Below are 24046 nucleotides of genomic sequence, written 5' to 3' on the forward strand. Positions count from 1 at the left end.
CCAAAATCACTCCCTTCAACCGTCTCCCGTTACTATGTTGTTGATGTTTCATTGGCCTCTGAGAGGGGTTCTCAGATGAGCTAACAGTAACCTCTGTTTTTGCCTCTCTTGAGGAGAGGGCAGGGATTGATGGAAAGAATTAGGCTCAGTGCTGATTCTGGTGGAATCCAGTAGCATTACCCTATACAACATTTATATTTTCTTAGCATTGTAGCTTCTCACGGTCAAGCGTCAGTATCTGTTCGTTAATTCAGCGTTTACTAACCCCTACTGTGTGTGGTGGGTCCTGTGCTGGATGCTGAAGGTGAAACAAGGAACTTGATAGAAATGATCCCTGCCTCCACAGTGTACAGGAACTTTGATTACAACCTTTCCATAACTTCAAAGATTGTTTGAGAAGTCCTGCCCAGTCTTCCTCTCAAGGAAGTCAGTCTTAGACTCTAGTATTCATGCTGCCAAAACTAATGAGGTAGAGAAAATGCCGGCAACTTCCATTCCCCAAATGAATTGGTTGGAGTCATTGTTGAAGCCCTTTCCTAAAGATCTGAGCATCTGAAAGTACTCAGTCATCCCTTCACTGAGGGTCTAGGCATCTCATCTCCTTTCTTGAACTCTTTTCTCCAGACATAACATGAAAGTGACCTCTAAGTCATTTGGATACATATTTGCCAAATCTTTTCTTACAGAAAACAGTTAAAACCCCCTGTGTCTTACGCAATTTGGCGTATAAAAAACAAATTCCTTAAAACCTAGAGATAAAATTAAGTTCCTAACCTCACAAAACACATTCTTTATGGTTCATTGTGATTCTAAAATTTTATTGTGCTTCAGATTTACCTAGGAAGGTAAATAAAAATGAAGACTTTGCCCTCAGAGATCCATACACAGTAGTTCTTGGCGGAGGCTAAGGAATTGACATCGTTAATCAAACTTTTTGCATTTTTTACTGTAAATAGTCTGTGGATCAACACTTGGTAAATATTACTTTATGTTATACATCCCATAATTGTGGAGGTAGAATATCTGGTAGGATATTAATGTTGACATCTACTTATGAAAGTATTACATATTTTAGAATGATATATTTAGAATGGATGTATGCATTCGAGGGACATAAAGTAAGACAGAGTGTAAGGAAGAAATATTATTAAACATACTTTGGCCATATATGTCCTTAGAAAATTATCTTTATAATATGTATTGGGTTATTTCCAATTCCAAGACCAGCAGTACTGGTTGATATCCCCATTGATATAACACTCAAAATTAATATGGTCTTACTAGATTGATATTTAGAGAAAAATTATGCTTGGTGGATAATTTCAGATCTAAAATGATATCCATGTCCCTTTATGCAAAAAAAAAGGTGTTAATAGAAAAATTGAATTTGTTCTCCAACCACTTTCAAGACTAAAATTAACTTCAAAAATGGAAGGAAGGGTTTTTTTTGTTGTTGTTAAATGACAGATAAAACATGCACCTTAGCTTTCACCTTTTCTCCAACAACTCAAGTGCAGATAAGGCCAATGGAAAATTTGGTAGCCATGACAATAGGAAAAAAGAATGAGGTGGGGCACATGACAGCAGTGACTTTAAGAAAAGAGGATGAGGGTTTCCCCTGGTGGCGCAGTGGTTGAGAGTCCGGCTGCCGATGCAGGGGACACGGGTTCGTGCTCCAGTGTGGGAAGATCCCAAATGCCACGGAGCAGCTGGGCCCGTGAGCCATGGCCGCTGGGCCTGCGCGTCCGGAGCCTGTGCTCCGCAACGGGAGAGGCCACAACAGTGAGAGGCCCGGGTACCGCAAAAAAAAAAAAAAAAAAAATAGGATGAGAGAGGGCTTAGCAGCAATGACATTTGGAAGGCTGAAAACCACAGAGGTAAATGATAACAGATTTAGCAAAGCAAGAAAGCTAGATCCTAAACTGGAGTAAAGAAGACTGAGAGAAAATTTAATCTACAGGAAACACCCCCAAAGTTTGGGAATTGGGAGTACCAGATTCTCTGAAATTGGGCTAAGGTGGGGCTAACATAAGAAGATTGCTTGGAATTCTGTTTAAGAAGTAATTAGATAGATAAACAGCAAGGTCCTACTGTATAGCACAGGTAACTATATTCGATACCTTGTAATAACCTATAATGGAAAAGAATCTGAAAGAGCATGTATGTATAACTGAATCACTTTGCTATACACCAGAACCTAACACAACATTGTAAATCAACTCTACTTCAATAAAACAAAAAGTAATTAGAACATCAGACTCTCCCTTCTCTACAACCAGATGTCTGCCACTTTGTATATCATCAGAAGAGTTAAGGTTTATTACCTGTAGAGGATAAAGCAGAGACTTTCTGACTGGGGAATACCAGGCACAGTTGAGAGAGAGGATAAATCTTCTAAAAAATCTGGTGATAAAGAGAAATTTTACTAGAGCATGTTGAAATTCTAGCTCTCCTCCCCCCTGGGCTCTCAGAGCCTGGCACTAAGCTATACCTAACATAAAAAGATTGAAATAATCTTTTGTGATTAATGAGACCAGCCCAAAGGTAAGATCCTATACTTCCTTAGAAAGTTGCCAAACAAAACCACCCTGTGGGCCTATAGATGAAAAATTGGAGCTTCTAATCAACTTTTTAATGTCCCAGTCTTATATATGAGCAGATAGCCTTGAGTCTCACCAGGTAGTTGAGGAAAGACTTCAGTGAAGAATCCAAATTACTATAAAAAAGCAAGTTAGAGAACATAGAGGTTATGCAGAAGCAATAAAACTAAACAAAAAAGTTCATTCATATCCTCAGAGATAATTCATTGACTTCTTATGGCAGTCATGAAGCAACAAAAAAATACTATTTTTTTAAATTAGAGAAAAAAGAGCTTTTTACATTAAACATGTGACAGTTGAAAAAAAATCAGTAGATGAGTTGGACATAGGATTAAGGAAATCTCAGTGAAAGGAAAACAAAGAGACAGATGGAGACAAACAGAAAACAGAGAAGGGAAATAATTGATAAAATAATTAATGTTTCCCCAGATGGAAAGGTTAGTATAAAAGCTGAAAAGACTCAATCTAAAACACAGTATTGTTCAATTTCAAAGTACTGGGACCAAAGGAAGATCCCAAGGACTTCCAGAGAAAAAGCATAGTTTCACACAAAGAGCAGGTGTCAGAATGGCTTTGGACTTCTCATTAGCAGTGCTAAGCTAGAAGACAATAAACCGATTTCTTCCAAGTTCTGAGGCAAAATCATTTCCAGCCCTGAATTCTATGCCTAGACCAATTATCAATTAAATGAAAGGGTAGAAGTAACATCTCACAAATTTTGCTTCCCTTTGCACACTTTCTCAGGAAGATACCAAGGACGTATTTTACTACCAAGACAAGAGAGTAAACCAAGAAAGTGAAAGCCTTGGGATCCCGGAAACCAGTCTTCAACATGAGAGAGAGAGAAGGGAATTCCTAGGTGATTGTGAAGAGAGATCCCCAAATAATATTTGTGTAGCTGACCTAGAGCAGGTCAGATGGTGAGATTTATTCAAGAAGATAAAGTTGATTTTAATGTATTGAGAGGAGATTGATAACAACTGCGAAAGAGTTCCGAGATGCAGCAGTGAGAAGTACATAGAAGAAACAACAAGAAGGTAATTACTCCAGAGAGGGGAAAATTATGAAATCATAATAATTATATGGTTCAGTTGTCAAAAATATTTATATAGTTATAATAATATAATAATGTAATAACCAAATACTGACTTAACAAAAACACAATTTCAGTATATTGGAAGAAAGAGAATACTAGGTATGCATGTGCATGATGTGGGTTGCTATGGTAGGATGAGAGACAGATGATAATAGATATTTCTCCAAGGAAGATATGCAGGCGTCCAATAAGCACATGAAAAGATGCTCAACATCGTTAGTCATCAGGGAAATGCAAATTAAAACCACAGTGAGGGGCTTCCCTGGTGGCGCAGTGGTTGAGAGTCCACCTGCCAATGCGGGGAACACGGGTTTGTGCCCTGGTCTGGGAGGATTCCACATGCCACGGAGCGGCTGGGCCCGTGAGCCATGGCCGCTGAGCCTGCGCGTCCAGAACCTGTGCTCCGCAACGGGAGAGGCCACAACGGTGAGAGGCCCGCGTACTGCAAAAAAAAAAAAAAAAAAACCGCAATGAGATAATACTTCATACCCACTAGGATGGCTAGAATCAAAAAGTCAGAAAACAAGTGCTGGCAAGGATGTGGAGAAATTAGAACTCTCATACACTGCTGATGGGAATGTAAAATGGTGCAGCTGCTTTGGAAGACAGCTGACAGTAACTCAAATGATTAAACATAGAGTTATCATATGACCCAGCAATTTTACTAGGTATATACCCCAAAGAAATGAAAGCACATGTCCACACAGAAACTTGTGCACAAATGTCTATAGTAGCATTATTCATAAGAGCCAAAATGTGGAAACATCCCAAATGTCCATCAACAGAAGAATGGATAAACTAAATGTGGTATATTTGTACAACGGAACAAAGTACTGATACATGCTCCCACCTCGATGAACCTTAAAAACATGCTTAGTGAAGAAAGCCAGTCACAAAAGTTCACATATTGTATGATTTCATTCATAAGAAAGTCCAGAATAGGGAAATTTACAGACACAGAAAGTAGATTAGTGGTTGTTTAGAGCTGGTGGGTAACGGGGTAGAGGAGGGAGCAGGGCTAGAGGGGTGAGAGCTAAAGGGTATGGGTTTCATTCTGAGGTAATGAAACTGTTCCCGACTTGACTGTGGTGATGGATGTGTTTATCTGTGAATATACTAAACCCCATTTAATTATACACTTTACATGGGTGAATTGTATGGTATGTGAATTATACCTCAATAAAGCTGCTTAAAAGAAATATTAAGAAGCAGGAAAATGACCATATTATTTAGAGATTTGAAGATAAACATGAAAAAAGTTGTAGCATAAAAGTGATTGCCTCTAAGGCAGAGTTCCTCAACATGTGCATGATTTACATTTGGGCCGGATCATTCTTTGTTGTGCAGAGCTGTCCTATACATTGTGGAATGTTTCAAAGCATCACTGGCCTCTACCCACTAGATATTAATAGTAGCCCTCTCTCCCCCCATTTGTGATAACCAAATGTGTCTCTAGACGTTACCAAATGGCCACTGGAGGGGTGGGAGCGGGGGCTTGGTTAACCCTAGATAAGAACCCCTGCTCTACAGATTGGGAATTGGAGTGGGAGAGCTGCAATGTGGAGGCATGGCTATTTTTCATAACAAATACTGAAGAACTGTTTGATTATTTAAACTGTGAACATGTATGTCTTAGTTTGGACTGCTATAACAGAAAACCACAGACAGGATAGATTAAGAACAGAAATTTATTAATTTCTCACAGTTCTGGAGGCGATCAATATTTGGTTTCTGGTGAGCACTTTCTTCCTGGCTTTTAGTTGTTTCCTTCTCTCTGTGTCCCCTTACATGGTGAGAGGTAGGAGGGAGATGATCTCTCACTTTCTCTTCTTCTTCTTCATTTTTTTAATGCTACTTTTTAAAAAATTGAAGTATAGTTGAGTTACAATGTTTCAGGGGTACAGCAAAATGATTCAGTTATATATATATATTCTTTTTCAGATTCTTTTCCCTTATAGGTTATTACAAGATATTGAATTAGTTCCCTGTGCTGTACAGTCGGTCCTTGTTGTTTATCTCTTTCTCTTTTCTTATAAGGCCACCAATTCTACTGGATTAAGGCCCACTCTTATCAGCTCCTCTAACTTAATTACCTCCCAAAAGCTCTGTGTCCACATAAGTCACATCAGGGGTGAGGGTTTCAACATATGAATTTTGGGGTGGGGGGACAAAATTCAATCTAAAGCAATGTATAACTTTGAATAAAACAGAAACTAAATACTAGACATTTGCACAGAAAACCTGTGATAAAATTAGCCATAATAGTTATTTCTTTGCCAGGTTGCCAAAGATGTCACTGTCACTGGGGATATTATTAACTATAATAGGAATACTGTTTTTTTGTTGTTGTATTGTTTCTGGATGTTTATATTCATTTGGCAATAATATGCCCAAGTTGTATTTGTGGTGGTTTTTTAAACTACCTCAGTTCAACTGGTTATTAGATAACTGTTTTATAGGCAAGATTTTTTTTTTTTTTATTACTTGCTTTACTTGTTTTGTTTTCCTTTAGGTGGCCTTGGACATAAATATTTACCATAATTTTCAAATGATTCTGGAGAAAAAGTGCCATATAAATGAAACATTAACCTAATCGTTCTTAAAGCACTTTCATATCAGGACTGAAATATATAGGTAATTACATTATTTTTATAAATTGTTATTCGAAGCCCTAAATATGATATTCGTAACAGATATTAGTTTTAATTAATCTAAGATGCACTCCTGGTAAACTAAAATCATTCGATGTTGTGGTTATTTCCCTATTACGTTCAATCCTTTGAACAGAGATTCAGTTTAAAGATTTTACTTGGTCAATTCGTTAAAAAGAATCAAATCTTCTTAATCAAAGTGATTGAAGCTTTATTTCGATTTTTAACAAATAACTAATCTTGGTTTTACTATGTACATTCATCTACGTATTAAAAAAAACAGAGTAGGTACTTTTGAATTACCCCATTTATCAAGCTGACATTTTGGCTGCTTCACAAAAAAAGCAGATTCCATCACTGGTGTATATAGAGGCAAATTCAAGTCAAATCAGTTCTTCCACTTGGGGATGTTTGATTAATGAGATCCTGCTTGGTTTTATTAATCTTTCTGCATTCTTCACATCTCACTTTTGACACATAACCATTCTCTTTGGAAACCACCTTTATTTACTTTATAATGCAGATTTAACCATAATTTAGGTTTGGAAATTTTTTCTTTTAGAAATCTTCTCATAAGCCTTATAGGACCTTTATTTCTAAGCTATGTACATTTACCTACTATACTACATGTTGTGAAGATCTTCCTATTTTCTTCTAACCTCAGTTAATAAAACCCAGCTGGTGAATAAAACATTAAAATAATTAACTGAGACCTTTTGCCTGAAGCATATTTTTCTTATCATACCTTTTAGAATATGAAAAGATATAAAAAGCCACCTTTAAATTATAGCATCAGACCAGTAGGGCTTTAGTAATCATTCTCAAGGTCAACAACAGGTTTTTCAGTGCTGTCTTTGAAGCAAGCATGAATAGAATCTAAGTTGCCATTAAGAACTGTATGGTTGCTATGTTTACTTAAAGCAAAACATATTTGATGGATAGATGAATAGTGTAAATGTTTACTGTGTCAGTTTGATGAATGAATTAAGCATTACCTGCTGAAAAAAAAAAAAGCTTTACTTTTTTTACTGGTCTCTTGACCACCTTTAATGGGCTTGCTGCTTATTTTATGCACCGTCAAAACCACAGCAGCTTCAGGCAGGAAGCATGGTTGACCCACACCACCACCTCTCCTTAGAGAACAGAGGAAAGCCACCTTTAGGTGGAGCCAGAATGCCCACTGAATACAGTCCAGAGTTATGAAATCCTCTGATGAGACTCAGGCAGGAGTCTTTAATCTAAAAATAGGAAGATTATAAATTCCAGCAGTTTCATAGTCAAAGAGAAGCAAAGGCTAAGTGTACGTTTAGCAGATTCCCAGGGAACATCAACTATTGGAGCCTAGAAATGCACAAGGAACAAGACAGTTTCATCCCTGCCTAATGTGCTCTGTTTTCAAAGTTTCAGAGCCCAGCTGGAGACTTGATCAGAAAAAAGGGTCACTCCTACATGGAAATGGTTCATTACTGCCCCTGGGATAAAATCCAGTCCTTAGCTTAACATTCAAGACCATTCAAGATTTGCATCCTGATTCTTTTCTAACCTCTTTGCTTCTGCCCCCAGTTCCACTCCTCTTAAGTTAAAATACTTGTTTTAAAAAAGGGGGGTAGGCAAACTTTCTCTAGGTCAGATAAGAAATAGCTTAGACTTTGCGAGTCCTACTGTCTCTGTCACATTGACTCAACTCTGCCACTGTTGCAGGAAAGCAGCCATGGATAACAAATTAAAAAGTGGGTGCGGGTGTGCACCAGTACAACTTTATCAAAACAGATGGCGGATCTGATTTGGTCCATGGGTCATAGTCTGCCAACTCCTGCTCTACCTCAGTTGGCTTACAAATTGTGAGTTTAATAGAGTGTGCAATCAATTTTGTAGGTCACAGGATTTAGCATTTAATTTAAACCTTAAATCCCACAACCATTGTTTTTTTACAAATGGCGAACTCCGATCTTCATGAAGGGCTTATCGGTAGGATTTCTGGTAGCGCATACGGGCACCCGGGCCTCCGAACTTTTTGAATTAGCAGCGACAGGGGGCAGCCACCAGCAGGGTTCGGTCTTACTGAATGGGGATGTCTTTGATCTTCTTGGAAGCCTCATCCGCGAATTTCTGGTACTACGCCACCAGGGCTTTGGAGATGGACTGGCAGATTGGCTAAATCTGGGTCACGAGACCACTACCGTTTACGCCGACACGCACGACCACGCCCCCGAATCGCTCTTTCAGAAGCAGAAGCGGTTCCGGTCATTGCCTTGCGGCAGCCTGTTTCACCTCAGTGAGCTCTTTGTCCGGTTTGCAGCGAGAGACGGAGGCTGTGGCCTTTTCCTTGTGTCGGAAGACTGCACAGACTGCAGAGGGCTGCACGGCTGCGGACGTAGACAAGAGTTCCTCACTGGGCAGCGCCGCAACGGGAAAAGGCCAGTTTTGTTGTTGTTTAATAGATGCTTGTTTTTATTACTGTTTAACATTGGTTTAAAAATTCTGGGTAATACAGTAAAACAAGAAACAAAATTAAGAAATATAGTGATTTTAAATGAAGAGAGAACTATTAATATTTACAAGTGATAAAACCATATTCCTCAAAAATCCAAGAGGGTCACCTGAAAATCCTTTAGAAAGGTGGTTCCCAAAGCTATTTACACATTGGAATCACCTGGGCAATGCCAAAAAAAATCGCCAAAAACAAACCAAAAAACCCACAATAAAACCCCACAAAAAGCGAAAACAACTAGATGCCTGAGTCTTACTCCAAAAGATTGGGATTTAATTGGTCCAGCCGGTGTTTTGTTTTGTTTTTTTTAATATGGGATAAAATAAATCAGAAAATATCAGTGCATACTGCATATAGTAAGTATTGTTTTGTGAAACCTTGTTTTCGGATATATGACATGAACCTGTCTAATGGCTCCGAAGTGAAATCTGTTTGTTACCGGTGGACGTGGTCTAAAAAGTTTGAAAGCTGCCCTGAATTACCTAGAATTGCCAGCATAGGTTTAAAAGGGGAGCTGCCTTGTCTTTCCTTGGAGTATGTTACATAGAACAGTATTGAGTTGTCAGTACCACTTGGAGTAAAGAGAACTCCAGAGGCAAGAAGCCCTTGCAGAAACGCAGTCGTGGGTATTAGCAAGGAGAGTGAGCTCCTCTTTAGGACAGTGGCAGTAGGGAAGGACCTTATCCAGCCCCAGTGCCTCTGCCATCTGAGGACAAGAGTTCCAGTAACTCCCTACTTTTTCTTCTCCTGCTCCTTTTTAATTATTCAAATCTCAGTTAAGCATAGTAACAAAAGGAAAGGAAGTTTCAGCTGGAGGTAACTTCCCAGTGGAGTGCAATAGCGCAGGCTGAGGCACTGTAGGGGCTGTGGAGTCTCAAATGAAGGATCTGTGTAGCATTTAATTGTTCCTCTTCTGCCTCTGGAACTTGCTTGTTTTCTTTCCACTTGTGACTTAAACATAAATTGAAGTGGGAAAGGGGAGGTTCCCTTTTAGGTTGTAAATCCTGGGACTGTACATGATGCCCTAGGGAAATTCAGGTAGAGGCAGTTAAACAGGTGGAGGGGGAGGAGGGAAACATACAGAAGGAAGTGGTTGGTGAACAGCTTATTGGTATAGTTATTTCTGTTTGAGGGCTGGAGAAATCCTAGATATTTGTAGGGGGTGAATGAGAAAACCATGTAAAATTAATCAATTTATGTTCAGGATTTAATATTCATCTTCATTAAAGTTATAAGACAGAAGTTCTGATGAGAGTTCCTTACATTACAGATCACATGGTAGTTCATTAACAAATGAACATAAATAGTCAAAGCAAGACTGTAGCCTCACATTTATTGCATTTTGTTTTTTCAAACAGATCATAATTTTACCTAGGTTTTATCTAAAAACTGAAAAGGACTTCAAAATTATATAAAATCATCTGTCCCCTTTTAGGGTATTTATTTCCTTATGAAACACAAGTATTGAAAGTAAGTTAGTCAGAATAGGTGCAGAGAAGAAACTGATCCCAGGTTTCAAGATTCCTGGTTAGATTGTTTCCATCAGAGCAAATTTCTTTTTCTTCAAAAAGAAAAGGTTACGCCTTCCTGTATGTTATTATGCCGTCCATTCATGCATTGATTCATTCATCCTTTCAGAAACTGTTTATTGAATTTGTGTTATGTGCCAGTCACTTTACTAAGTGCTTCTGTCTAAAAGTAGAATGAGGTGGACTTGGTGTCTGCCCTCATAAAGTTCATGCTCTAGTTGGGGAGAGAGATGTTAAATCGCTTTGAGAATATTCCTTTCTGGAGAGGAAAGGCAATTGAACACAGGTTTCCTAAATTCTTAAATCTGTCGATGTTGATTAACTCATTTTCTAGAATGTGAGGCTAGCTTCCTACCTCCATTTTATGTCCTCAAAGAAAAAAGTCAAAGAATGTAACAAGAAAAATAAAGATACCTTACATTCTAAAAAGATCCCTGATTTGTATTCTTAAGTGTTATCTTAAGTTTTTGCATTGAAATGTCTCCTTCAGATTTCCTTAATTTGTCCGTGCTTTTACCCAGAGGATATAACAATCAGCAATACAGGCTAATTTTAAAAGTCACGTTTATCACGTGTTGGTTTGAGAGCCAAAAGCCAAATGTTGCATCTCCTGAGGATGCCCATATGGAACAGTGGAATGCAAATATTTATCTTGAAGTTATTTTTATAGGTGCCAACCTTATGTCTTAAGGTGGTTCAGATTAATCCAAGAGAAAATAAATAATTCTTTCCCCCATAATTTTTACACTAAAAAAGAAGAAAAGTATTTGTTAAGTAACATATTTTGGCATCTTTAAATGTATGCATTTTCATACTTAGTGTCTGTTCTAAATTGGAAAATAAATTTTAAATAAGTAAATAAATCTCATATAAACATGAAACAAAAATATAGATTTTTGAAGACATCTATATTAAGAATATTCCAATCAGGAAGCATAAATACACACAATGACTTGTTGCTTAAAACAAAGTAAGATATAATAATATTCTCAAGTTGTTTTCTTTTCCTACAAAATAGAAATAAATATTTATACTGGAATAAACAAAATGGTAACCTTACATTCTTAAAAGTTATAATATTAGGGAGATATTAGAAGTTGATTCTTATATTTTTATTGATTGTGTATGCCAAAATAAAACTTTTCATATAAGTGCAAATACCAAATTTCCGTTCTTTAAGAAAATCCATGGTAATTTCAGGGAAAAATGTTTGTGTGTATTTATAGACATATGTGTGTATAATGTATATATACACACATGAATCCACTGTATATTACATATGTGGAATATATATAACTTATAATAATATACATAATTTAATATGTATTTAATATGGAACATATATATTTCCACAGACACATTGGATTTATTTTATACCGACTAGAATCTTGAATTAAAAATATATGTCTTGGAAATTGTTCCACATACGACAAATAAAACTTCCTCCTACTTTTTAATGGCTATATAGTGTTCCATGTTATGATTCTTCCATGATTTATTTAACCAGCCCCAGTTGAAAGGTACAATATTAACTTTAGAGCTCAGGAAAGAAATAAGAATTAGAGAAGTTAATGCATCGCTGAGTGCACTGCATCAGTGAAATGGCAAAATGTGCTGACCTAGAGAAATTGTGCGATTTCCCGATTTGTGGTCATATAAGCAAAAATGTCAAGGCAATGAAACTAAAACACAGAAGACTTAGAAGGAGGCTGACCTGAGCATCAGTAAGCACAGCCCCCAGGGCATTAAGATATGGTTGACATGTCAAATAACTTCTAGGTACATTTTTAAAGTTCACTTAGGCAACTGGGTGGTTTGGTTTTGTATAACACAACTACTGTGTGACCCATCATTCTGTTTTTCAGTGGAATTATTATTAGTTCATGTGTTTATACAGTGTTGTCTGATTTTTATGTTTTGTAGCATATTATTTGATATCTCATAAGAAGTCTAAAATTAGACAAAATAGATTGCTGATGTTACAGAGGAGAAGTTGAAGCTTAAAAAGTTAGATGATGTGCCTAAGGCAGCAGAGACAAAAAGCATCAGGACTGGACTGGAAAAGTCCATAAAGAAAATCTCCGCGTTGGTTGTGATACTGCCTCTCAACCGATAAATACATTCTTTTAGTTTAAATTGTAAATATTTTGTACAATGCTAATTTCTTCCACTAGGATATCATGGTCATTTTTATTTAGTGCTATTTTGAAAATTAGAAAAAACGAAAAAGAAGTGAGGTATTTTGATCTCTTTGAAAGACTGAGAAACACCCTGTGAATAATGCTTATTTAGTTTCAGGTTAAAATGGCAGTATTTTCTATGGAAGCGTAACCCAAACGACTATCATAAAAGTATTATACTTCTGAATACAGGATTTAGTAAATATTAAAAACATTTATCCAAAATAAATATTTAAAGTATCTCATAAATCAACATGAACATTTTCCCTTAAAGCGATGCAAATTGATATGTATAATTGGTATGCTCTCTTGTTCATCTCTTGGGGATAATGAAAAGAAAAAAAAAATTCAGGGAGGACAACTCTTGTGCCAATAACTATACTGTAGAGTAGTTTAGAGGGACCAAAATGATTTAGAGATGTGGAAATCAGGACCATAAAAATTAAAGTAACTAGGATAACTAGAATTAATTTTACAAGAAGGAAAAAAGAGTACGAATGCAGTACTGCAATGAAATATAGGAGAGCACTTTGTAGAATAAAAGAATGAACACAGAGTGACCCTTTGCTTCTGTTTATCATTTGATAGAGTTGCATCCCATTTATACTTCATAAATAAAGGCCATAAATGAAGCTTGTTTCTACTGTGTTCTCTGTGACACTGATACATAATCTGACATATTTTATATCATCTGTAGGGTTTCTGTCCCAATGGAAATTTGAAACGTTGGGATTAATAGTGGGGAGTATTGCAGGCTGGGTTCCCTGAGAAGCAGACTCTGAGAGAGATTAGCATTCAGGGAGTTTATTAGAGAGTGCTTTTCGGAGGGACACATATGGAAGGGAAGGGGGAAACCAAGAGTGGGCGGTCAGAGAAGGTTGGATGGAGATGCAGTCTCAACTTTGACCTCAGCCTGATGTGGGAGGAGCTCTGAGACTGGGATGATCTTTCAGAGTCAACCTGCATTTTACCCCTGCATGGGTCAGGCATAGGGTAGAGGCCACCCTGGGAAGGGGCTGGACCTTGGGCAAAGTGGCTCCCTTTCTCTCTAGCTGAGAGAGTTCCTGGATGGGCTGATTGCTGAACTCTGTTGGCAGCATGCTCAACAACTGTGGAAGTAAATTCCTTTCTTCCGAAAAGAAGGTGTCCCCAGTGCACGTCGCAGCGCTTATTGTCACAACTGAAGCAGAGAAGGAAGGAGTAAGGTTGTTTGTTAAGGCCTGGAGTTGAGATTGGTAAAGGAGACATCAGGCAGGAGAGCTGAGACACTGGGGACTGAAATTCTACAGGTGACAAATACTTTTGAAGAAATAAGTCCTGTTATTTTTTATGAGCAAGTCATTGACTAGTTATCGTCTATGTGTATAAAGATAATATTAAGAAAATACATACCTTATATTTGTTTATGGTGACATGCAGTATTGCAGAGTGGTTCAGAAGATACATTTTGAGCCAGAATAACCTGGTTTATATTTCAACTCTGCTACTGGTTGTTTAAGACCTTTTACAAGTTAAACTTTCCATTCAGTTTTCTAAACTGTAAAATGGAGAAAATAATATGACCCGCCCTGTAGGGCTATTGCAGAGAATAAGCAAGTTAATACCTCTGAAGCCCTTAGAATAGTGACAGGAAGCTTGTAGTAAGCAATTCACAACGTGAACTCTGTATCCGTGTCTTTTGAAATGTAAGTTCATGTGAACAGAGACTTCTGCTCACTGCGTTATTCCCAGGACCTAGAAAAGTTGGCAGCACGTAGTAGGTATGGATGAATAAAACCTGAATTCAAATCTGATAAGGTGTTTATACATATTGAAAAATACCTATATTTAAGAATTTTAAGAATTTTTAGGATATAAGTAAGTATGTTGATCTTATTTTGAAAACTACATGACTAAGTTTCAAGATAATGTCTTTATCTTTTACAATTTACTTGAAACTTTAAAGTCATGAAACAGGATACTAAAAATGTACGAAAAATGGCAATTCTTTCCAATTATGCTAATTTGAATTAATTTTTTTCTTTCTATATTTTTGTCCTAATATATAATGAAAAAGTTTGAAGAAGATACATAACATTTTATCTGTAATGTCTGTCTGTATAATGTTTTTCTCAATCAAATCTAGTTTACTCTTTTGGTTTTCATTCATTTTTTTAAACCATTTAATTAAGAGCCAATTTACAATGACTTCTCTTTCTTTACCTCTTGGAAACTTCTACCTAGAATAGGACATCTGATCATATATTGTGTTTGGCAGACATCTTCTGGGAACCCATCCCTATGATGAAACCTGCTGTGGGAGACACAAATGTGAATGTACCTTCTATCTGTTCAGGGGACCCATGACTTAGCAGGTGACAGATGAATGAGGGCTGGGATGTGGTAAGAAAGAACTACTACGTATGGACTAGTCATAGAATTAGCCAACAGGAACTGGCAGGTGGGACTAAGGTGCATCTTTTTTTTTGAACATGTTTTAAACCATTCAGTTTTATTAATTAACATATATTAAGTTCACAGGCAGTCTAAATGAGGCCTTTCACAGTGCACTGCATGATACTAGATAAAAATACAGATTACAAGAAATCAGAAGCATTCTTCTGATATAATGATCTGAGAATTGTGATTTCTATGGTTTACAAAACAGAGGCTAATTCTTTATTAAACGTGGATGCAGGGCATCTTTGAAGGTCCTATCCTAGCAGCAGGACATCTGATATTAAAAGTTTCTACTCTAATATGTAGCGGTAGAAAAGCAACCCACCTTGCTTAAGAATTTCCAAGCCATTCTTACTTGAGTAGTTATCATAATAGTGTTACTGAACACCAAGTTCCTGTGCCTGACGTACAGTGAGGCCAAACAAATTGAAAACATCAGAGTTTGGAGTAGAGAAGGACCATGCAAGGAGTCGGGTGGCTAGCGCTCCCAAAAACCCTGAATTCCCTGAAGCTGTTTGAGCAAAGCATTTTAAAGGCAAGGTGAGGGAGGGGCGTGGTTGGTTGTTGCGAACTTCTTGGTGTAGGAATCCTTTGTTCTTACAGCTGTCCATGTAAGTCAGGTCACTGATGTTCCTATAAACCTCCAACAAGACAAGTGTTATTCTCTGTTCTGCAGCTTTTTATCTCTCTGTGAATGGAAAAGTGTTATACCCTTAAAGGTCAAAGCCTTGAGAATGGGCTATCCTGTATATTTCAGGCTATAGGCAACATTCTTTTTAAAAAAAAAATAATTATTTTTGGGGGGCTGTGTCGGGTCTTAGTTGCGACATGTGGGATCTTTCGTTGTGGCGTGTGGGCTCTTCATTGCGGTGTGCAGGCGTCTCTCTAGCTGTGGCATGTGGGCTTCTCTCCAGTTGTGGTGCATGGGCTCCAGAGCGCATGGGCTTTGTAGTTTGTGGCACGTGGGCTCTCTAGTTGAGGTGCGCCGGTTCAGTAGTTGCTGTGTGCAGGCCTAGTTGCCTCGTGGCATGTGGGATCTTAGTTCCCTGACCAGGGATCAAACCCGCGTCACCTGCATTGGAGGGCAGATTCTTTACCACTGGAGCACCCGGGAAATCCCAACATTCTTAACTGATAGCAAAAGCAATAGAATACAAAGGTTAAAGTAAAAGAAACAGCCCTAATACGGAGTCATATCTGTTCTTCCCTATTACAGTAGCACTTTCAGATCACCAACGAGAAAGTGTGTCTGTTCCTAGTATTTTTATTGTGTGTGTGTGGTACGCGGGCCTCTCACTGTTGTGGCCTCCCCCATTGTGGAGCACAGGCTCCGGACACGCAGGCTCAGCGGCCATGGCTCACGGGCCCAGCTGCTCCGCGGCATGTGGGATCTTCTCGGACCGGGGCACGAACCCGTGTCCCCTGCATCGGCAGGCGGACTCTCAACCACTGCGCCACCAGGGAAGCCCCGCTTCCTCGTATTTTTAAAGAAAGGCTTGGACATCTAGATAATCTCAAATAAACAGTCTTTTCCTTTTGCCCATCCAGTAGACGGGGATGTGGTAGTCGTGGTCCCATTTCCCTTTTCAGCTGAGGGTAAGTCCTTTTCTTTAGGGAGCTGCTCCTGAGTCCATGTACTTATGGAGAGGCTGACTTTCATGACATCTAAAAATCTCTCCACTATTTTTGACTTATTGGTCCATCACAGTACTCTATGCCCCTAAATACAAATTAGTTTCAGAGGGTGAGCATGAGATGCATGTCAGGATAATCAGAGTTATAACCCTTAATTCTTTGAAATTGTGGTGGAAGAGTAGTTTTCTGTGGGTTGCAAAGGGTCTCTCTAGCTACAGTCCAGCCTTGGGCCTGATTGCAGCTCTTCTCCATCATACCGAGTGGGTCTGACAACAGCTGGAGAGAGGAAAATAAAATCAGAAATGAATGTGTAGGGGGAGAGGAAAAAAGAGAAAGAGAGCACTAGTGTAGAGTCCCTGATTTCAATCCCTAAAGCTCCTATTCCTTTGACGTTGAGAATTACCCCAATATACTTAACAATCACGTGAATCCTTTTTTTAAAAAATACTCCAATTAAGGTTGAATTTCTATCACTGAGAAAATACTAAAACTTGCTTTCTGCTTCTATATCCCTGCCTAGTATTTCTGTTCCATGGATTCCTGACACACTGGTGGGTCTTTATCACACTGTTGAGTTTTCTCCTGACCCCTTTCCAGGTAATAGTAAATTCTAGATCTACTAGCTGGAGTCCAGTAGTGAATGGTCTGATCACCTGGAACAGCCACCTACCTAACCACAGCCTAGTCTAGGATTAAAAAACCTTTGTATTGCATAGATCACCTGTCGGCACAAAATGTTTGTGAATCTTTTTGAAGGCAGGATCTAGTTTCTTCATGAGAAATTGAACCTCTTTACCATATACTCATATATTGATATTATTTTGTAAAACATATTTACTAGTTTTTGACAGAGCTCAATTTTCTACCAGTTATCTAGAGTACTGAAAGAAGTTATTAACTCTTATATACCTTGGAAAATGGCTTTCTGAATCACTCACTCTTAGCAGGAAAGTAAAGTCACAGTTAAACAAAAACAGATATATTGAGGAAACCACTACAGTACAGTTTTAGGCCATAGAATATGCCAAGTTACACTGCTCCGTGGTAGAGGAGAAATAGCCTTTCTTCCCTTTGATCAGGAATATAATTTTCTAGTTATTTGAAGAGCTGCTTCTACTGGCAGTTATAAAATTCTTTAGTTACTATTTAAAACACTTATGTTACATTCCAGTGACCACTATGTGAATGATTTGAAATACTCTACCAAAAAGATAACTCTTCATGAGGGTAGAATAGGCAACTTGAGTGCTCTTCTATTCTCAGACCATGTTTGGAAGATTTTTGTAAGGACATAACACTCTCATTATCTAAAAAGTATTTACTTCTCCACTTGAGTGTATTTTTCACATTTTTAAGCCCTTTTACAGTATGGTTCATTAAAAAAAATTTTTTTTAAAGACTCTCTGAAGATAGAGAAGAGTAATAAATCACTGCAATTTCATTTGTATTTTATTATATCTTATCCTTCTAATAGTCTCTGAAAATGTATTTGTTTTAAAGATTTTTTTAAAAAACTTTAAAAACTCGTGTTAGATATTTATTTTATAGGTGATACATTGCAAATGGAGTTTAAGCAAAAACGTTAAAACAGTTAAATATCTGGATAGGAGTAGCTTTTATAATGAGTCTTGGGTTTTACTTATTCAGCCTTTTTCTTTGCCTTTATGGATTATTGAGTGAGTATGTAATAAGAAAATGAATAGGGAATTGATTTAATTATGAAGGAAGTTTGGCTATAATATTTATCTATGACAAACTTTATGCTTTGATAATAATATCTTATAGTTTGTAGTTAGCAGTTTATTCCTTCACCCATTTTCAAGGCCCAGTTGGTGGTTCACGCTAGTTAGTCTTAAACTATGTCCTCAGTTTCAGTAAAGCTCCGATTTGATCCCTGATAATACTGCAGTGCAATTTTGACTTCGGAGAAAGAAATGAAAATATTGGACATTATACTTGTGATTTTTGATACTTAGTTTTTTCATCCTTCAAGGTGTTTTTAAATTTTTGAGTGTACCTAGTTAGAAACGCTTAAGAGCTCCTTTGCTTAAGATTCGTTTTTACAATGAATATTATATAGAGACTGTTTGTACTTCATTTATACTCCATATTTTCATAATGTTAACTTAGATGACAATTATTTTTGTCTTATCAAAAAGAGCATTATGGGGTCTTCCCTGGTGGTGCAGTGGTTGAGAGTCTGCCTGCCAATGCAGGGGACACGGGTTCGTGCCCCAGTCTGGGAAGATCCCACATGCCGTGGAGTGGCTGGGCCCGTGAGCCATGGCCGCTGAGCCTGCGTGTCCGGAGCCTGTGCTCCACAATGGGAGAGGCCACAACAGTGAGAGGCCCACGTACCGCAAAAAAAAAAGAGCATTACAGTAAGAACTATGACAAAAACTATATGTAAGCATATAATTACATAGGTTCAGTAATTAAATATAAATTAGAGAGTCATTTTCATCATATGCATAGACAGGGGTTATAAGTTGTTTTTCTTTTAAGGGTCCCTGCCTCATCACACCTTATTCTTTTACTTTCTTTCTGTTTTTCTTCTTTTAACCACTCACATCTATATTTACTCAGTTCCTTTAGTAGAAAACTTAGGTTCTAGATATAATCACTATGTAAATTTTTTTTTTTTTTGCGGTACGTGGGCCTGTCACTGTTGTGGCCTCTCCCGCTGCGGAGCACAGGCTCCGGACGCGCAGGCTCAGCGGCCATGGCTTAAGGGCCCAGCCGCTCCCCGTCATGTGGGATCTTCCCGGACCGGGGCACGAACCCGTATCCCCTGCATCGGCAGGCGGATTCTCAACCGCTGCGCCACCAGGGAAGCCCGTCACTGTGTAAATATTTTTATAATAATTTCTACAAATGATATAGTTTGTACCCTCCCATCACTAAAGACCAAAAGTAAAAAAATAAAAAAAACTCACTGAAAGGATTGTGTAAATATTTGTAATATATCTGATTCTGAGAAAAAAAATATATAGTAAAAATGCTGTCTTAGCTCAAGAAATCATTGAAATTATTGGTCTTTGCTACCAACTAAAATTGAACTTTCTAAATTTCAAGGGTGAAATATTTAAAGCAAAAGGCTGCTATTTTATGTCTGCCACATGTAGCTTTTCAGTGTTTAAGCGCAGATAGATTTGAATGTATATTTCTGGGGTCCTTGCACTAGTTATAACATTGATTCTTGAATACCTGAGGTAATTGGGCGATGTAGGCAGAAGAAGGGAACTAAGCATCGTGTCCTCCATAGGATCAGGGCTTAATGATGGAGAGGTTATATAAGTGCGGCCTGCCGAGTCTTCCTTTTCGCTCTTTGCCGGCTCACTCCAAGGAAAGAGCGAAGCAAAAGCCTTGGAAGCAGACTATTGGAGGTCGTGTTAATTTTCTAGAGCTACCTTAACAAAGTACCACAAACTGAGTGGCTTTAAACGACAGAAATTTATTCTCTCACAATTCTTGAGGCTAGAAGTCCAAAATTCAGGTGTTGGCAAAGCCATGCTCCCTCTAAAGCAGGCAAGGAAGCATCCTTCGTTTCCTCTTCCTCGCATCTGGTAGTTGCTGGTAATCCTTGGCATTCCTTGGCTTGCATTCTTCGCCTTCACTGTCACATGACCTTCTTCCCTGTGTCTCTGCGTCCAAATTTCTCTCCTCTTGTAAGAACGCTAGTCATTGGATAAGAGGCCACCCTACTCCAGTATGACCTAATCTTACTTTGACGACACGTGCAAAATCCTTAATTCCAAATAAGGTCACATTGGAAGCTATCATACTTAAACTCCGAATGTTTAATTAAAAAAATAGATAAAGATCGATAACATATGTGCCTATATTTTCATAAGCTCCCCCATCTTCCTACACCTACCATAAAAGGATTTTTTTTTTTTTTTTTTTTTTGCGGTACGTGGGCCTCTCACCGTTGTGGCGTCTGCCGTTGCGGAGCACAGGCTCCGGACACGCAGGCTCAGCGGCCATGGCTCACGGGCCCAGCCGCTCCACGGCATGTGGGATCCTCCCGGACCAGGGCACGAACCCGTGTCCCCTGCATCGGCAGGCAGACTCTCAACCACTGCGCCACCAGGGAAGCCCCCATAAAAGGGTTTTAAAGGCACAAACCACTACACAAAAAAGGGGACAGAAAGCAATAGCAGCTTAATTTTGGAAAATGAATAGCACATGGGTGAGTGTAATTGACTTGGCATAACCAAGAGAACCATATCCTAAGCCCCCAGAAGCCCCAGTGGAGAAATAACCTGATTTATTGCATAGAAGCCCCCAAAGCTTCAGGCATTGGAAGCAGCAAGTACCTATGAGAGTGGATTCAAAACTTTGGAAGTCTGTTTAATAAGCATTAAATCCCAAGATCTCCTGTCTCATCCAGTATAACCCTGCCACTTCCTCGCTCATATCTCTGTGAAGATTGAAATGTTTTCTTTGGAGTAGGAAAAACAGAGCATCTCTGCACTGAAGGACTAGACTGAAAGCAGTGGAACCAGATGAAAGACTAAATATTAAGACCAGCAGTGTGCTGGTATATGTTCAACAACCAGCTGTCTACTTGATTTGTAGCATTTACTGATTTCCTTGGTGTAAACAGCACCATCATGCCCAATTTCATGCTATCAACATGATGTCCCTGAATGTAAAGTAGGGAAGATAATGCACATCATCGGTCCTTCCGATTGAGTTCTCACCAGCCCCAGCCCACTATTGATTGAAAACTGCTTGTCCTTCTTCTCCTAAGGCTTTCGATTGCTGGCAGCCCTCCAGGAACACAATTGGAATATTCTTCGTAGAGGAATATGACCAGTGTAAAGAAACGTACTGATACTTGGCCTCCTCAAAGCAACAATCTACCGACTCTCTCTATAGCAAAGGTCTCCAATTGGCAAGGCCTACTCATGTCTTAGAGCCTCCATTCTTAAGCCCCCTCTTAAATATAAACATAGAGTTCAAGACCACTGGGCAGCTGAGGAAAGCTTCTAAAACAAAAAGTGGCGTTCCAAAAAAAAAAAAAACAGACCAATAACAAATGAAGGAGCTTGGAGGGAACAGAACCTATGCTGAGAGAAAGAAAAGATCTTCATGAAGATCAGAGAAGATATTGCATTCATGGAACTGGATCACGTACTATTTTTAAAAGGGACAGAAAATAAAACAGCTCCCTGAATTTAAAATCTGAGATGAATAAAAATCATAAAAGGTTTTTGAAAATTAAAGTTAAGGAAATATCCTAGATGTAGAGGAAGAAAAGAGAAGATGGATGGAAAAAGTGAGACAATATAAGAAAATTTAGGGGCAACTCAGAAGCTCAAAAAATAAGTATTGAAGAAAGAGAAAATAAGGAATGTGCAAGAGAAGTTATCAGTAAAGTCACTGAAGAAAATTTCTTTGTACTTAAAGAAATTATTTCTAGATAGAGAGGGCCCAGTACAATGGATGGAAACAAACTCATACCAAAGCAGGTCATCATAACATTTTAGACCACTGGGAAAAAAATAGAAGACTCTGTGAGGTTCTGGAGAAAATAAGCAGATTGTATGCTTTTCAGAGATTAGAAATGCTTGGTCCTTCGTAGCTTCAACCCTTAAATCCAGGATGCAATAGAAAAATGCATTCAAATTTCAGAGGAGAATACTTTCCAGTGTAGAATTCTATATCTAGCCAAAATATCAATTAACATAGGTGGTTGAATAAATTTTAGACATGCAGGTTTTCAAATAGTTAACCTTGATGTACTATTTCTTAAGAAACTGAAGATGTGCTCACCATAACAGGAGAATAAAGCAACAAAGGGTTAGATCTAGAAAGAGGCGATTCAAATCAGGAAGGAGTAAAAGAAATCCCCAGCGAAGAGTGATGGGCCATCTCACAATGAGTGTGTGCACCAAGGGAGGACAGCCAATCCAAGAGGCTTCTGGGCAGAGGGTCCAAGAGAGATTTCTTCGGGGCAGTGAATCTGATGGAGTAGTATTGAAAGAGAACTAAGACAACTGGTGGAGGGTTGGAGGTTGGATTTGTGATACGCATGTAGAAAATTAATCAGATAAAAAAATCAGAGAGAATATTAAATCCAATGATTAAAAGAAAACCAAAAAGAAAGAAAATATATTCCTATTAGGAATAACTTCGTTCTAAGACAAGCTTTAAAAAGCCACAGTTCTGTGTTATGTACAATGACTGGATAAATTCAGAAAACACACCACCTGCTTCTAGGAATGTGGCATGGCCACCGCACAGATTGTGTTCCCTGCATTCCTAGAAGTGCTAACTTGGTGAGTAATGAAAACAACTTGGAATTTTTTTTTCCTTTGAGTAAGAACTCACAGATATCAGACATTTCTCAGCTTTTGGAACTTTAGGTCCAGATTTCTTAGAGATAGTTCTGGCCTTTCTATTTCATTCTGTTGTAGAAGATTTGAGAATATCCTTTCCTTTAATGTACCTGTGGATTCACAGAAAATACCTGCATGAGAGATTTTGTAAATTTCTGTACTGACATGACCTCTCTGTTAAGGGGGAAGGAAAGCTATTCCTGCAAGTTATGTAAGTCGGACCTAAGTAAGTAGGAATCAAAAATGTAACTTTTTCCAAAGCTGTGTTCTACTTGTGCAAAGGCAGTTTGCTTGGTTTATGTCATTTATAAAATATCGGGTAACATCATTTTACTTAACACAGAAAATAAAATGTTTCCATAGTTCACTCATGATGAAGCAAATATAATGTTTCTCTTTTATGGGATTTTTAAATGAGATTTTAAAGCATTTCCTCAGAAGAAGAGTGTATGAATTATTATTTTTTGATTGTATGTTGTTTATTTACTGAAAAATCAGTGACTAGTTACCTTCTAGGTTTCAGGCAATGGAAATGTAAAGATTACCCATGGATTTGCCCTCATAATGGAATTTTTAGTCTTAAAAAAGACAAATACATCAATGTTATTTCTTGTAATTTGATAAAAATGCTTTTGAAATCATAGAGGTAATGTAGGGACAGAAAAAGAAAATACATAGGACGAGAAAGGCCTTAATGATATCAGAGTTTATGAGGACACTGAAGAAGAAAAATCCAAGGAGACAGAGTGCCTGCCCAGAGAGGGTGAAGAACATCTAAGAAAGTACCAGGAAAACCAAGGGTAGACAGAGTTCAAGATGGCAGAATGGCTCGGGACACATGCCACTGAAAGGGAAAGACGATCATGACAGGAGAGCTGGTAGTAAATTTGACAGGAGTGAGTTGTTTGATTACCTTCCTGAATGGAGCTTCCATGGATTGGTTGGGTTGAAACACGTTGTAGTGAGCTTGTCTATTCATAGGGATTCTGTTACATTTTTTAAAGTACTACCCCTATGATTCTCTCCCACCTCCATTCACTGACCTCTTTCCTGCATCCTCTCTCCTCCTCAACTAAAA

At 38.2% G+C, this 24046-nt stretch overlaps 1 protein-coding gene and 1 pseudogene across 1 annotated transcript in view; one reads left to right on the forward strand and one right to left on the reverse strand.

The window, feature by feature from the left end:
* The window catches only part of SEMA3E (semaphorin 3E), a 265807-nt gene that overhangs the window by 93476 nt on the left and 148285 nt on the right, over positions 1-24046 (forward strand). The gene's annotated exons all lie outside the window — the stretch shown is intronic.
* Positions 8310-8815, reverse strand: LOC115853915 (small ribosomal subunit protein uS9-like; annotated as a pseudogene).

This window comes from Globicephala melas, chromosome 9 (genome assembly GCF_963455315.2).
Source record: "Globicephala melas chromosome 9, mGloMel1.2, whole genome shotgun sequence".
NCBI lineage: Eukaryota > Metazoa > Chordata > Mammalia > Artiodactyla > Delphinidae > Globicephala > Globicephala melas.